General features: G+C 41.3%; 1 pseudogene; it reads left to right on the top strand.

Moving 5' to 3' along the window:
- Positions 1–11,089: 11,089 nt before the first annotated feature.
- Positions 11,090–11,208, top strand: LOC134962488 (5S ribosomal RNA; annotated as a pseudogene).
- The last annotated feature ends 3,041 nt before the right edge of the window (positions 11,209–14,249 follow it).

The following is a 14,249-nucleotide window of genomic DNA, read 5'->3' as shown; positions in this document are numbered from 1 at the left end:
TTAAAGTCGATGAGCAAAGACCTGTAATGGGTATGCAGTTATTGAATCCACCAAGGCCTGGTTGTTAAAATGGGCAGATAGTCTCTTAATAAAGAGACATATGTTTGACCATCATTGCACCAAAGTGTATTCCAAATGTATAGGTATACAGAGGTTTTAAATCATATGGTCAATCGGTTTTGCCAAATGGAGCCGCCTGTACGTTGCTTGTTTTTGTGCTATGCAACATTAATCCCAGAGGATTTTTCACATGTGGTAGGGCAATAGTGGACCCTTGTTATTCTGATGACATGCCAGCAAGATTAAAGATATCAAAACATAAATGTGTTTACAAGTAATGTAGTATAATTAAAATTGAAACTGCAATGATCCTGAGCAATCCACCATCCTCCCCCTCTCCCTTCACACAGCGTATAGGGCAGGGAATGGAAATGCACAAGAAAACATGTATTCAGCTGAAAAGACAGATTGGCAGAAGTGGATAGATAAATAGGGAATAAATCTCTAGAGACGTGATCTCCACTATCCACACTGAGGCTGGCTAAATCATTAGAGCCTGAAATGTCAATTGCTGTCTTAATAACAATCTTGTTAAATTGTTGTACTTGCAGTGAAAAAACACACAAAAAATATTGTATATGCTGTATGTCCACAGTGAGTCAATAAGAATTGTGAAAAAAACTGTGAAAAAAAAAACTCAATTGCCAGAGCAGAAAGTAGATTGTTGCTGATTGTATTTAATTTTATCAGCAACAGAGTGACACTGAAAGTGTCAATAGATTGTTACCTTATGTATTAATAGCACCTTAAAAGCAACAGTTTATAGTGTGCAATGAAAAATGCCTTATTATAGAGACGGCATAGATTTGCCTGAAAGAGACCGATGCACACGGTGTTTAATTACATCTGTGCGTGGCTGGAGAGCGGGAGACAAGTAAGAGTGCAGGATATAAAGAGATACTTGCAACAGCCTGTGCGTGTGTCCTGCTCGTTTGGTGCCGCTGACAGCTCGACTTGACGAGCTGTGTGTCTTAACGGCTCCCCTGGTCTCCTCTCCTGCCGGTCTGCTGGTCACGTGAGCGCACTCACCGTGACCACGTTCACCTCCCAACGTACGTTTCACAGTAAGCTTGTTCACGGGTAGTGTGAACGGCGGGAGTGCAGACCTGGATTTTATTCTAATGAGATGATTATTAATTGGTTTCACCAGATGGTGATTGCGATGTAAAGGTCTGACTGCGTGTAATGAGCTTAATAGAGAAAGAGCTGAATAGATATGCTGCACAAAATGAAACTGCTATAGATAATTAATAAATGGATACCTGCAATATATATATGGAAGATGTCTTTGAAGATGAATTAATTGGAATAAGTACTGATATAATAGATTGGTTTAATAAATTGGTTGTATGTATGTGCTGACAAGCATGTATGAAATATGAAAAAATAAAATTAATTAAAGTTAAATAGAAAGTAGTGAAAATGGATGAATGATTAATGCCCGTATAAAACGTGTTGAAAAAATGGTGAATTGGGAGTGTTGTAATCGGATTGAGAATGTGAATGTGATGGGAGGGAAGGAGAATGAGGGGGGGGGGGTTTGAAATGCATTAATTAATAGGGTGAAGAATAAAAATATAAATGTGAAAATAAAAATTAAATATATAAAAAATATAAAATAAAGTATAAAAAAATATATATAAAAAATATATATATATATATATATAAAAATATGTAGAGTAAGGGGGGGAATTTTTTTTATTGTGTGTGCATAGTGATGGCAGTGAATTGTGATGGTGTATGGGAAGAGGGGGATTATAAATGAGATATATTGTGAAGGCTGTATTAAAATTGCGTGAAAAAAATGTAAATTGCATGTGTGTCAAAAAAATTTTTTTGATGATGATGGTATGCTACTGGATGAAAGATATATGAGTTGAAAGTGTTTAAAATGAAAGGAAGGGCTGGGGGTGGGGTGGGTTAGGTTTGCTGAGGATGGAAAGTGGGGAATAAAAAAGGGGGGGGGGGAAGGGGGGGGGGGGAAGAAAAAAAGGGGGGGGGGGAAGGAAATGAAATAAGACCGAATATCCCTGCTGGGATAGTTATTGCTGCCGTAATAACATATATGCAGTAGTGATATAATTAAGTTGGAAGGAAAGCACCAAAATTAATGGTTTCATTGAGTCCTTGAGGGTGTAGTGAGTCCAATCTGAAAGTCCACTCACATTCCTTCCGTAGAAGAGTGTTGGTCCAATCGCCTCCTCGTATACCTAGTTTGACTTTCTCTAGACCACAGACTTTGAGTTCATCCCACCGACCTGCATGATTAGAAACAAAATGACGTGCTACAGAGGTGATTTGCTTCATTTTTTGTAGATCTTTGGTCGCATTCCGAATGGATCCAATGTGTTCCAGAATTCTTTGCTTGAAGGCTCTGGTCGTCATGCCAACATATCTTTGTCCACAGGGACATACTATACAGTAGATCACTCCTTCTGTTGAGCAGTTAATAAAGTGTCTGAATTTGACGTCTTTGCCATAGCGGTCCTGAATATGGTCAGTCTTAAGGATATATTGGCATGCTCTGCAGTGACCACATGGATGTGTGCCAATCGTGGATTGTGGCTTTCCTCGGGTTAATTGGAAATGACTAGATACCAGTCTATCTTTCAAATTTCTCGATCTCCGCCAGCTCATGGATACTTGTGGTCCAAGTTTTTGTGATAGAGTGGGATCCAACTGTAGGATTCCCCAGTGTTTTTGAATAGCTTGTTTGACCTGACGCCACTCTTGACAGAAACCCCCTACAAATCTGATAGTGTTGTCCTCTTGTTTCTTGTGTTTCTTTTCAAAGATTAAATGTTCTCTCTGGACAGTCTGAATGTTTCTACTTGCTTTCTTGATAGCGGTATTGCTGTATCCTCTCTCCCGTAATCTCTTCGAGAGGTCTTTGCTTTGTTCCGCAAAGTCCTGATCATTGGAGCAGTTCCTTCTTAGGCGTAGATATTCCCCCTTAGGTATATTCATAATTGTTGGAGGAAAGTGGGAACTGGTTTGATGTAGCAGTGTGTTTGAGGATGTTTCCTTCCTGTACAGTTTTGTAGAGAGCATTTGGTTTTCATCTTTGTAGATTAGAACATCCAGGAATGGGAGTTCATCTTGACTGATATGATGGGTAAGTCGAATGTTGAGGTTATTGTTGTTGAGATGTTCAATGAATAGGAGAAGCATCTGTATGTCACCTTCCCATATCATCAAAATGTCATCGATATACCGTACCCACATAATGATGTTGGATGTAAAGACATCATTGCTGTCATTGAACACAGATTCGCGTTCCCACCATCCTAAGAAGATATTGGCGTAAGTGGGGGCACACGCTGCCCCCATAGCTGTGCCCCTGGTCTGTAAAAAGAATCTGTTGTTAAAGGTGAAAAGATTATGGCTGAGTATAAATTGGAGTAGATCGGCAAGGAACACATGGAATTTTTCCATACCTTCCATATTCATGAAATAATTGACAGCTTCAAGTCCTTTATCATGATCAATTGAAGTGTAAAGTGCCTCAACGTCTAGAGAGACTAAATATTGATTTGTTTCCAATTTGACATCATGAATCTTGCGGAGAACGTCTGTGGTATCTTGGACAAAGGAAGGGAGACCCAAAACATGGTGTCGTAGATGTAAGTCAACAAAAATGCTGGCTTTTTCAGTCAAGGATCCTATCCCCGATACAATTGGTCTTCCTGGTGGTTGCCTCATGTTCTTATGTATCTTGGGGAGCATGTAAAATGTAGGGATACTGGGATGTGCTGTCTGGAGATACTGATATTCCGAAGGTGTTATAGTCCCTTCCGCGTATGCGTCATTCAGAATCCGGTTGTATATTGTCTTGTAATTTTCCATGGGGTTGAGTAATACTCTTTGATAGCAAGTTTGGTCTTCCAACTGCCGATATGCTTCCTGTATGTATTGTTCTCGGGGCCATAACACCACGTTTCCCCTTTTATCTGATGGTTTAATGATGACGTCTTGCCATGATTCAATCTCTCTTAGAGCATTTAGTTCTTTCCTGGATAAATTGGAATTGTACAGTCTTCTAGTCTTCCGGAGGTGTATATGGTCAAATTCTTGAGATACTAATTTAGTAAATATCTGTATCTCTGGACTCGTCTGCTCTGCTGGAAAAAATGTAGACCTTTTCTTACAAATGACCCTCGTGCTGACTTCCCACTCGGGATCAATGATTGGTGTTGATTCTGATTCCAAAGATTGGAGGGCCTCCAGTGCCTCCAGCTCTGGTCCTGACATATCTGATGTATTCATATTATCACTTATTTCTGTCTGGTGGGATTGGGTATAGTTAGTTTTAGAGGTGACTATTTTGTTGTGAAATTTCGTGAGAAGTAACTTTCTACTAAATAGTTTTAAGTCTTTTTCCCATTTGAATCTGTTGAACTTTTCGGCTGGCGAATAGGAGAGGCCTTTGCTCAGAACTTGTATTTGATCCTGATCTAAATTATGTGCTGAAAGGTTGATGATCTTAAGTTGTGAAGAGGTGTCAGTAGGTGTTGAGGAATCTGAAGTTACCTTCTGCGTGAATTCCGTACTGGTTGTCTCCTTGGTAGTGGTTGATCCCATTGTTGTTGACGACCTCTTCCTCCTCTTGCACCCCCTCCTTGTCTTTCGTTTGCTGGGTGCCTTGACCCCCTTCCCCTGGGGGGATCCCCTAAAAAATGTTGTTGCTGGTATTGGGTGGAGCTGTTGCCCTCACTTCTGAAGTTCGAGGTTAACGATGCGTTGGGGATGTATTCCGGAATGTCTTCTGCTCCAGATGTTTCTATATCTGATGATGAGTAGTGTTCCGGGTTTCTAGGGGGTCGTGGTTGCCAAGAGGGCTTGTTCCATTTGAATATTTTGCCCGATACAAAGTCCTTTTTGTCTCTAGCAAATTTATTTCTTTTCCTGTCAATCAGGTTTTGCTTGATGGCAATACCTTTGCTACTGCACCTACTGTAGAAATCAACACCTGGCGGGCAATTTCTTGGTTCTGCCGCAATTTGTGCCGCACGTCTGCCTTATATACATGGTTTTTCATCCATATGTTCACAGTTACAATCCCGAATTTACGATTCAAATTATTTAATCATTTTTTAAACATATTTTGTGTGTACTCTTATATTATTCATCAAGAATTAAAGGTTACGTTTTAATATCTAATACGTTATACATAATCTCTATCACAGTTGTTTCCAAGAGTGAGTGCTCCCAACAAGGGTCACTTTTTTCCTTTCTCTCCTCTCTTTATTACCCATGTAATAGACCCATGGGAGCACCATCGACAATCACCCTTTTTCTTTCTACCTAAAAAAGAACCCTTTTTTTGTTCAATGGTAGATGGTGATCAATTCCGGAAGTTTTTTCTGGTTCGTCGGTTTTCTTGGAAACACATACTAACTACATATCCATTCAATCTCACTTAGTCTTGTGTGGCATCCTTAACCCAACCCTTTATCGCATATCATATATAATTAGAAATAGTTTTCTTAGGAACACCAGCACGGACTAGTGGATTCAACAAGAAAGATTCTTTCAAGTAACCACAGTGTTTTGTACACAAACGGGCACAGTCCCATATATAATAAAACATGAGCTTTAACCTAAAGCAGGAATTGTCATATAAACACAGAAATAGAGAAAATTTAGATGAGATTTTTCCCAGCAATATAGTAGATACAGAACCACACACTAACTGGGAATCGGACTTTGCACAACTTAAACAGCTACTCCATAAGCAAATAAGAACCAGTTGGGACCTCACTACACTTGAGAATTATCTCAAGAATAAAATTGTCCCGCGTGACCTTAGGCCAAGAGTTTTTCCCACTTTCAATCTCGCTAGTGAAAACCTCAAAACTGATTGGGACAATAGTCTTCTCAAGTGTTCCATGGAACTCATGGGCATTTTGATCAAACATAACCATCTCATTCTCGAAGGCTGCGAACGTGATTTAGATGAATTGAGTAAGAAATTGGAGCCCTGGGAGAAGGATACACAATTTCAACGCTGTTTTGAGAAGAACAAACAAGACCTTCTCATATATGAACAGACTATAATTGACAGGAAAAGAAATAAATTTGCTAGAGACAAAAAGGACTTTGTATCGGGCAAAATATTCAAATGGAACAAGCCCTCTTGGCAACCACGACCCCCTAGAAACCCGGAACACTACTCATCATCAGATATAGAAACATCTGGAGCAGAAGACATTCCGGAATACATCCCCAACGCATCGTTAACCTCGAACTTCAGAAGTGAGGGCAACAGCTCCACCCAATACCAACAACAACATTTTTTAGGGGATCCCCCCAGGGGAAGGGGGTCAAGGCACCCAGCAAACGAAAGACAAGGAGGGGGCGCAAGAGGAGGAAGAGGTCGTCAACAACAATGGGATCAACCACTACCAAGGAGACAACCAGTACGGAATTCACGCAGAAGGTAACTTCAGATTCCTCAACACCTACTGACACCTCTTCACAACTTAAGATCATCAACCTTTCAGCACATAATTTAGATCAGGATCAAATACAAGTTCTGAGCAAAGGCCTCTCCTATTCGCCAGCCGAAAAGTTCAACAGATTCAAATGGGAAAAAGACTTAAAACTATTTAGTAGAAAGTTACTTCTCACGAAATTTCACAACAAAATAGTCACCTCTAAAACTAACTATACCCAATCCCACCAGACAGAAATAAGTGATAATATAAATACATCAGATATGTCAGGACCAGAGCTGGAGGCACTGGAGGCCCTCCAATCTTTGGAATCAGAATCAACACCAATCATTGATCCCGAGTGGGAAGTCAGCACGAGGGTCATTTGTAAGAAAAGGTCTACATTTTTTCCAGCAGAGCAGACGAGTCCAGAGATACAGATATTTACTAAATTAGTATCTCAAGAATTTGACCATATACACCTCCGGAAGACTAGAAGACTGTACAATTCCAATTTATCCAGGAAAGAACTAAATGCTCTAAGAGAGATTGAATCATGGCAAGACGTCATCATTAAACCATCAGATAAAGGGGGAAACGTGGTGTTATGGCCCCGAGAACAATACATACAGGAAGCATATCGACAGTTGGAAGACCAAACTTGCTATCAAAGAGTATTACTCAACCCCATGGAAAATTACAAGACAATATACAACCGGATTCTGAATGACGCATACGCGGAAGGGACTATAACACCTTCGGAATATCAGTATCTCCAGACAGCACATCCCAGTATCCCTACATTTTACATGCTCCCCAAGATACATAAGAACATGAGGCAACCACCAGGAAGACCAATTGTATCGGGGATAGGATCCTTGACTGAAAAAGCCAGCATTTTTGTTGACTTACATCTACGACACCATGTTTTGGGTCTCCCTTCCTTTGTCCAAGATACCACAGACGTTCTCCGCAAGATTCATGATGTCAAATTGGAAACAAATCAATATTTAGTCTCTCTAGACGTTGAGGCACTTTACACTTCAATTGATCATGATAAAGGACTTGAAGCTGTCAATTATTTCATGAATATGGAAGGTATGGAAAAATTCCATGTGTTCCTTGCCGATCTACTCCAATTTATACTCAGCCATAATCTTTTCACCTTTAACAACAGATTCTTTTTACAGACCAGGGGCACAGCTATGGGGGCAGCGTGTGCCCCCACTTACGCCAATATCTTCTTAGGATGGTGGGAACGCGAATCTGTGTTCAATGACAGCAATGATGTCTTTACATCCAACATCATTATGTGGGTACGGTATATCGATGACATTTTGATGATATGGGAAGGTGACATACAGATGCTTCTCCTATTCATTGAACATCTCAACAACAATAACCTCAACATTCGACTTACCCATCATATCAGTCAAGATGAACTCCCATTCCTGGATGTTCTAATCTACAAAGATGAAAACCAAATGCTCTCTACAAAACTGTACAGGAAGGAAACATCCTCAAACACACTGCTACATCAAACCAGTTCCCACTTTCCTCCAACAATTATGAATATACCTAAGGGGGAATATCTACGCCTAAGAAGGAACTGCTCCAATGATCAGGACTTTGCGGAACAAAGCAAAGACCTCTCGAAGAGATTACGGGAGAGAGGATACAGCAATACCGCTATCAAGAAAGCAAGTAGAAACATTCAGACTGTCCAGAGAGAACATTTAATCTTTGAAAAGAAACACAAGAAACAAGAGGACAACACTATCAGATTTGTAGGGGGTTTCTGTCAAGAGTGGCGTCAGGTCAAACAAGCTATTCAAAAACACTGGGGAATCCTACAGTTGGATCCCACTCTATCACAAAAACTTGGACTACAAGTATCCATGAGCTGGCGGAGATCGAGAAATTTGAAAGATAGACTGGTATCTAGTCATTTCCAATTAACCCGAGGAAAGCCACAATCCACGATTGGCACACATCCATGTGGTCACTGCAGAGCATGCCAATATATCCTTAAGACTGACCATATTCAGGACCGCTATGGCAAAGACGCCAGATTCAGACACTTTATTAACTGCTCAACAGAAGGAGTGATCTACTGTATAGTATGTCCCTGTGGACAAAGATATGTTGGCATGACGACCAGAGCCTTCAAGCAAAGAATTCTGGAACACATTGGATCCATTCGGAATGCGACCAAAGATCTACAAAAAATGAAGCAAATCACCTCTGTAGCACGTCATTTTGTTTCTAATCATGCAGGTCGGTGGGATGAACTCAAAGTCTGTGGACTAGAGAAAGTCAAACTAGGTATACGAGGAGGCGATTGGACCAACACTCTTCTACGGAAGGAATGTGAGTGGACTTTCAGATTGGACTCACTACACCCTCAAGGACTCAATGAAACCATTAATTTTGGTGCTTTCCTTCCAACTTAATTATATCACTACTGCATATATGTTATTACGGCAGCAATAACTATCCCAGCAGGGATATTCGGTCTTATTTCATTTCATTTCCTTTCCCCCCCCCCTTTTTTTCTCCCCCCCCCCTTCCCCCCCCCTTTTTTATTCCCCACTTTCCATCCTCAGCAAACCTAACCCACCCCACCCCCAGCCCTTCCTTTCATTTTAAACACTTTCAACCCATATATCTTTCATCCAGTAGCATACCATCATCATCAAAAAAATTTTTTTGACACACATGCAATTTACATTTTTTTCACGCAATTTTAATACAGCCTTCACAATATATCTCATTTATAATCCCCCTCTTCCCATACACCATCACAATTCACTGCCATCACTATGCACACACAATAAAAAAATTTTCCCCCCTTACTCTACATATTTTTATATATATATATATATATTTTTTATATATATTTTTTTATACTTTATTTTATATTTTTTATATATTTAATTTTTATTTTCACATTTATATTTTTATTCTTCACCCTATTAATTAATGCATTTCAAACCCCCCCCCCCCCTCATTCTCCTTCCCTCCCATCACATTCACATTCTCAATCCGATTACAACACTCCCAATTCACCATTTTTTCAACACGTTTTATACGGGCATTAATCATTCATCCATTTTCACTACTTTCTATTTAACTTTAATTAATTTTATTTTTTCATATTTCATACATGCTTGTCAGCACATACATACAACCAATTTATTAAACCAATCTATTATATCAGTACTTATTCCAATTAATTCATCTTTAAAGACATCTTCCATATATATATTGCAGGTATCCATTTATTAATTATCTATAGCAGTTTCATTTTGTGCAGCATATCTATTCAGCTCTTTCTCTATTAAGCTCATTACATGCAGTCAGACCTTTACATCGCAATCACCATCTGGTGAAACCAATTAATAATCATCTCATTAGAATAAAATCCAGGTCTGCACTCCCGCCGTTCACACTACCCGTGAACAAGCTTACTGTGAAACGTACGTTGGGAGGTGAACGTGGTCACGGTGAGTGCGCTCACGTGACCAGCAGACCGGCAGGAGAGGAGACCAGGGGAGCCGTTAAGACACACAGCTCGTCAAGTCGAGCTGTCAGCGGCACCAAACGAGCAGGACACACGCACAGGCTGTTGCAAGTATCTCTTTATATCCTGCACTCTTACTTGTCTCCCGCTCTCCAGCCACGCACAGATGTAATTAAACACCGTGTGCATCGGTCTCTTTCAGGCAAATCTATGCCGTCTCTATAATAAGGCATTTTTCATTGCACACTATAAACTGTTGCTTTTAAGGTGCTATTAATACATAAGGTAACAATCTATTGACACTTTCAGTGTCACTCTGTTGCTGATAAAATTAAATACAATCAGCAACAATCTACTTTCTGCTCTGGCAATTGAGTTTTTTTTTTCACATTTTTTTTCACAATTCTTATTGACTCACTGTGGACATACAGCATATACAATATTTTTTGTGTGTTTTTTCACTGCAAGTACAACAATTTAACAAGATTGTTATTAAGACAGCAATTGACATTTCAGGCTCTAATGATTTAGCCAGCCTCAGTGTGGATAGTGGAGATCACGTCTCTAGAGATTTATTCCCTATTTATCTATCCACTTCTGCCAATCTGTCTTTTCAGCTGAATACATGTTTTCTTGTGCATTTCCATTCCCTGCCCTATACGCTGTGTGAAGGGGGAGGGGGAGGATGGTGGATTGCTCAGGATCATTGCAGTTTCAGTTTTAATTATACTACATTACTTGTAAACACATTTATGTTTTGATATCTTTAATCTTGCTGGCATGTCATCAGAATAACAAGGGTCCACTATTGCCCTACCACATGTGAAAAATCCTCTGGGATTAATGTTGCATAGCACAAAAACAAGCAACGTACAGGCGGCTCCATTTGGCAAAACCGATTGACCATATGATTTAAAACCTCTGTATACCTATACATTTGGAATACACTTTGGTGCAATGATGGTCAAACATATGTCTCTTTTTTAAGAGACTATCTGCCCATTTTAACAACCAGGCCTTGGTGGATTCAATAACTGCATACCCATTACAGGTCTTTGCTCATCGACTTTAAATCTACTACCATACCACACCGTACATGCCCAATCTCGTCCGATCTTGGAAGCAATACGGTGTTGGGCCTGGTCAGTACTTAGGTGGTTGACCACTAAGGAATACCAGGTGTTGTAGGTTTTGCTTGATGGCAATACCTTTGCTACTGCACCTACTGTAGAAATCAACACCTGGCGGGCAATTTCTTGGTTCTGCCGCAATTTGTGCCGCACGTCTGCCTTATATACATGGTTTTTCATCCATATGTTCACAGTTACAATCCCGAATTTACGATTCAAATTATTTAATCATTTTTTAAACATATTTTGTGTGTACTCTTATATTATTCATCAAGAATTAAAGGTTACGTTTTAATATCTAATACGTTATACATAATCTCTATCACAGTTGTTTCCAAGAGTGAGTGCTCCCAACAAGGGTCACTTTTTTCCTTTCTCTCCTCTCTTTATTGGCCATAAGGGATTGTAAGTACAGTACATTACTGTAGATTACTGTACTTTAAGTTACTGTAGTTACAGCTACAGTACATTATAGCACGGGCTGCTGTAGCAGCAGGTATCCGGTCTGAGGTATCCGGTGTAAGGATGAATGCGCCTATACTGGCACCAATTACAGAGCATACTTTCATCGGGAAGAATTCCCTTTGTTTGAATCTGAATAAAAGAGCGTCTCAGTCACTGCCCGCTACCCACTTGGCAAAGCTGTTTCCTCGTAATCAGACTTGCTGTGTTAATCGTTTCCGACCTTTGAGAAATCTCCTGATAATTTGCTCTCTGTTTCTGCAGTTGAAAACTTCTGCTATCCTCACGTGTTCCAGCTCATTGACAGTTTCTTCATACAGTATTTGATCGGTAATTCTATCATTTACTGTTTACAATTATTTATATACTTACATGAATATCCTTACTGTAATGTCCCTGTGTATTTTAGCTAGGGGATTGTGACGCTCCTACAGCATTGCCCCTTGGCCTGTAAAACATATTCCATCTCTCACTCCATATCCGAGCGCTGCCACGTGCTGGGGGTTCACGGTCGGCGGCCATTTTGTCAGGTTGCTATGCGATCGAGCTCGGTGTAACGTAATGTGCATAGACCTCGCTTATCCCTGTGTATTTTAGCTAGGGGATTGTGACGCTCCTTCAGCATTGCCCCTTGGCCTGTAAAATGTATGCCATCTCTCACTCCATATCCGAGCGCTGCCACGTGCTGGGGGTTCACGGTCGGCGGCCATTTTGTCAGATTGCTATGCGATCAAGCTCGGTGTAACGTAATGTGCATAGACCTCGCTTATCCCTGTGTATTTTAGCTAGGGGATTGTGACGCTCCTTCAGCATTGCCCCTTGGCCTGTAAAACGTATGCCATCTCTCACTCCATATCCGAGCGCTGCCACGTGCTGGGGGTTCACGGTCGGCGGCCATTTTGTCAGGTTGCTTTGCGATTTAGCTCGGTGTAATGTAATGTGCATAGACCTCGCTTATCCCTGTGTATTTTAGCTAGGGAATTGTGACGCTCCTTCAGCATTGCCCCTTGGCCTGTAAAACGTATGCCATCTCTCACTCCATATCTGAGCGCTGCCACGTGCTGGGGGTTCATGGTCGGCGGCCATTTTGTCAGGTTGCTATGCGATCGAGCTCGTGTAAGGTAATGTGAATAGACCTCGCTTATCCCTGTGTATTTTAGCTAGGGGATTGTGACGCTCCTTCAGCATTGCCCCTTGGCCTGTAAAACGTATGCCATCTCTCACTCCATATCCGAGTGCTGCCACGTACTGGGGGTTCACTGTCGGCGGCCATTTTTAATGTGCATAGAACTCGCTTATCCCCATAGGCCCCTGTGTTTTTTAACTACCATATTGAGATGCACATTTCTAGGCCTACAGTATTTAATATACAGTAAGCAGCATTGTTGTTAGGCAATAATTGAAGAATTTACATACAGTACTGACATGTATTGTATGTAATGCTTGTACATCATGTCAGTCGCCCCTTATGCTGTACACTTCTGTAAGTCTCACAGGGCCCATGCACTTCCAAGGAGGGTTATTTACTGTATCTGTTTTATACAGGAAACTAATTGCTGTCCATAACACTGATGTGGTATTTTCAGTACTGTACAGTATACAGTACTAAAATTTGAACATCAGGTACTTTATAGTAAACATGTACAGTATTAACTTTTATCATAAAACTCTTACAAATTTTCAGATGTGTAAATTTTAGACTACAGTATTCACAAATGTTTCTCTAACGTCCTAAGTGGATGCTGGGGACTCCGTAAGGACCATGGGGAATAGCGGCTCCGCAGGAGACTGGGCACATCTAAAGAAAGCTTTAGGACTATCTGGTGTGCACTGGCTCCTCCCCCCATGACCCTCCTCCAAGCCTCAGTTAGATCTCTGTGCCCGAACGAGAAGGGTGCACACTAGGGGCTCTCCTGAGCTTCTTAGTGAAAGTTTTAGTTTAGGTTTTTTATTTTCAGTGAGACCTGCTGGCAACAGGCTCACTGCATCGAGGGACTAAGGGGAGAAGAAGCAAACTCACCTGCGTGCAGAGTGGATTGGGCTTCTTAGGCTACTGGACATTAGCTCCAGAGGGACGATCACAGGCCCAGCCATGGATGGGTCCCAGAGCCGCGCCGCCGGCCCCCTTACAGAGCCAGAAGACAGAAGAGGTCCGGAAAATCGGCGGCAGAAGACATCCTGTCTTCACCAAGGTAGCGCACAGCACTGCAGCTGTGCGCCATTGCTCCTCAGCACACTTCACACTTCGGTCACTGAGGGTGCAGGGCGCTAGGGGGGGGCGCCCTGAGCAGCAATAAAAACACCTTGGCTGGCGAAAAATGCATCACATATAGCCCCCAGGGCTATATGGATGAATTTTAACCCCTGCCAGAATCCATAAAAAAGCAGGAGAAAAGTCCGCGAAAAAGGGGCGGAGCCTATCTCCTCAGCACACTGGCGCCATTTTCCCTCACAGCTCAGTTGGAGGGAAGCTCCCCTGGCTCTCCCCTGCAGTCACTACACTACAGAAAGGGTTAAAAAAGAGAGGGGGCACTAATTAGGCGCAGTATTAACAATACAACAGCTATAAGGGGAAAAACACTTATATAAGGTTATCCCTGTATATATATAGCGCTTTGGTGTGTGCTGGCAAACTCTCCC

The sequence above is a fragment of the Pseudophryne corroboree genome, chromosome 9 (genome assembly GCF_028390025.1).
Source record: "Pseudophryne corroboree isolate aPseCor3 chromosome 9, aPseCor3.hap2, whole genome shotgun sequence".
Taxonomy (NCBI): domain Eukaryota; kingdom Metazoa; phylum Chordata; class Amphibia; order Anura; family Myobatrachidae; genus Pseudophryne; species Pseudophryne corroboree.
The sequence above is the reverse complement of the archived record's forward strand: the minus strand, read 5'-3'. Positions and strand labels throughout refer to the sequence as shown.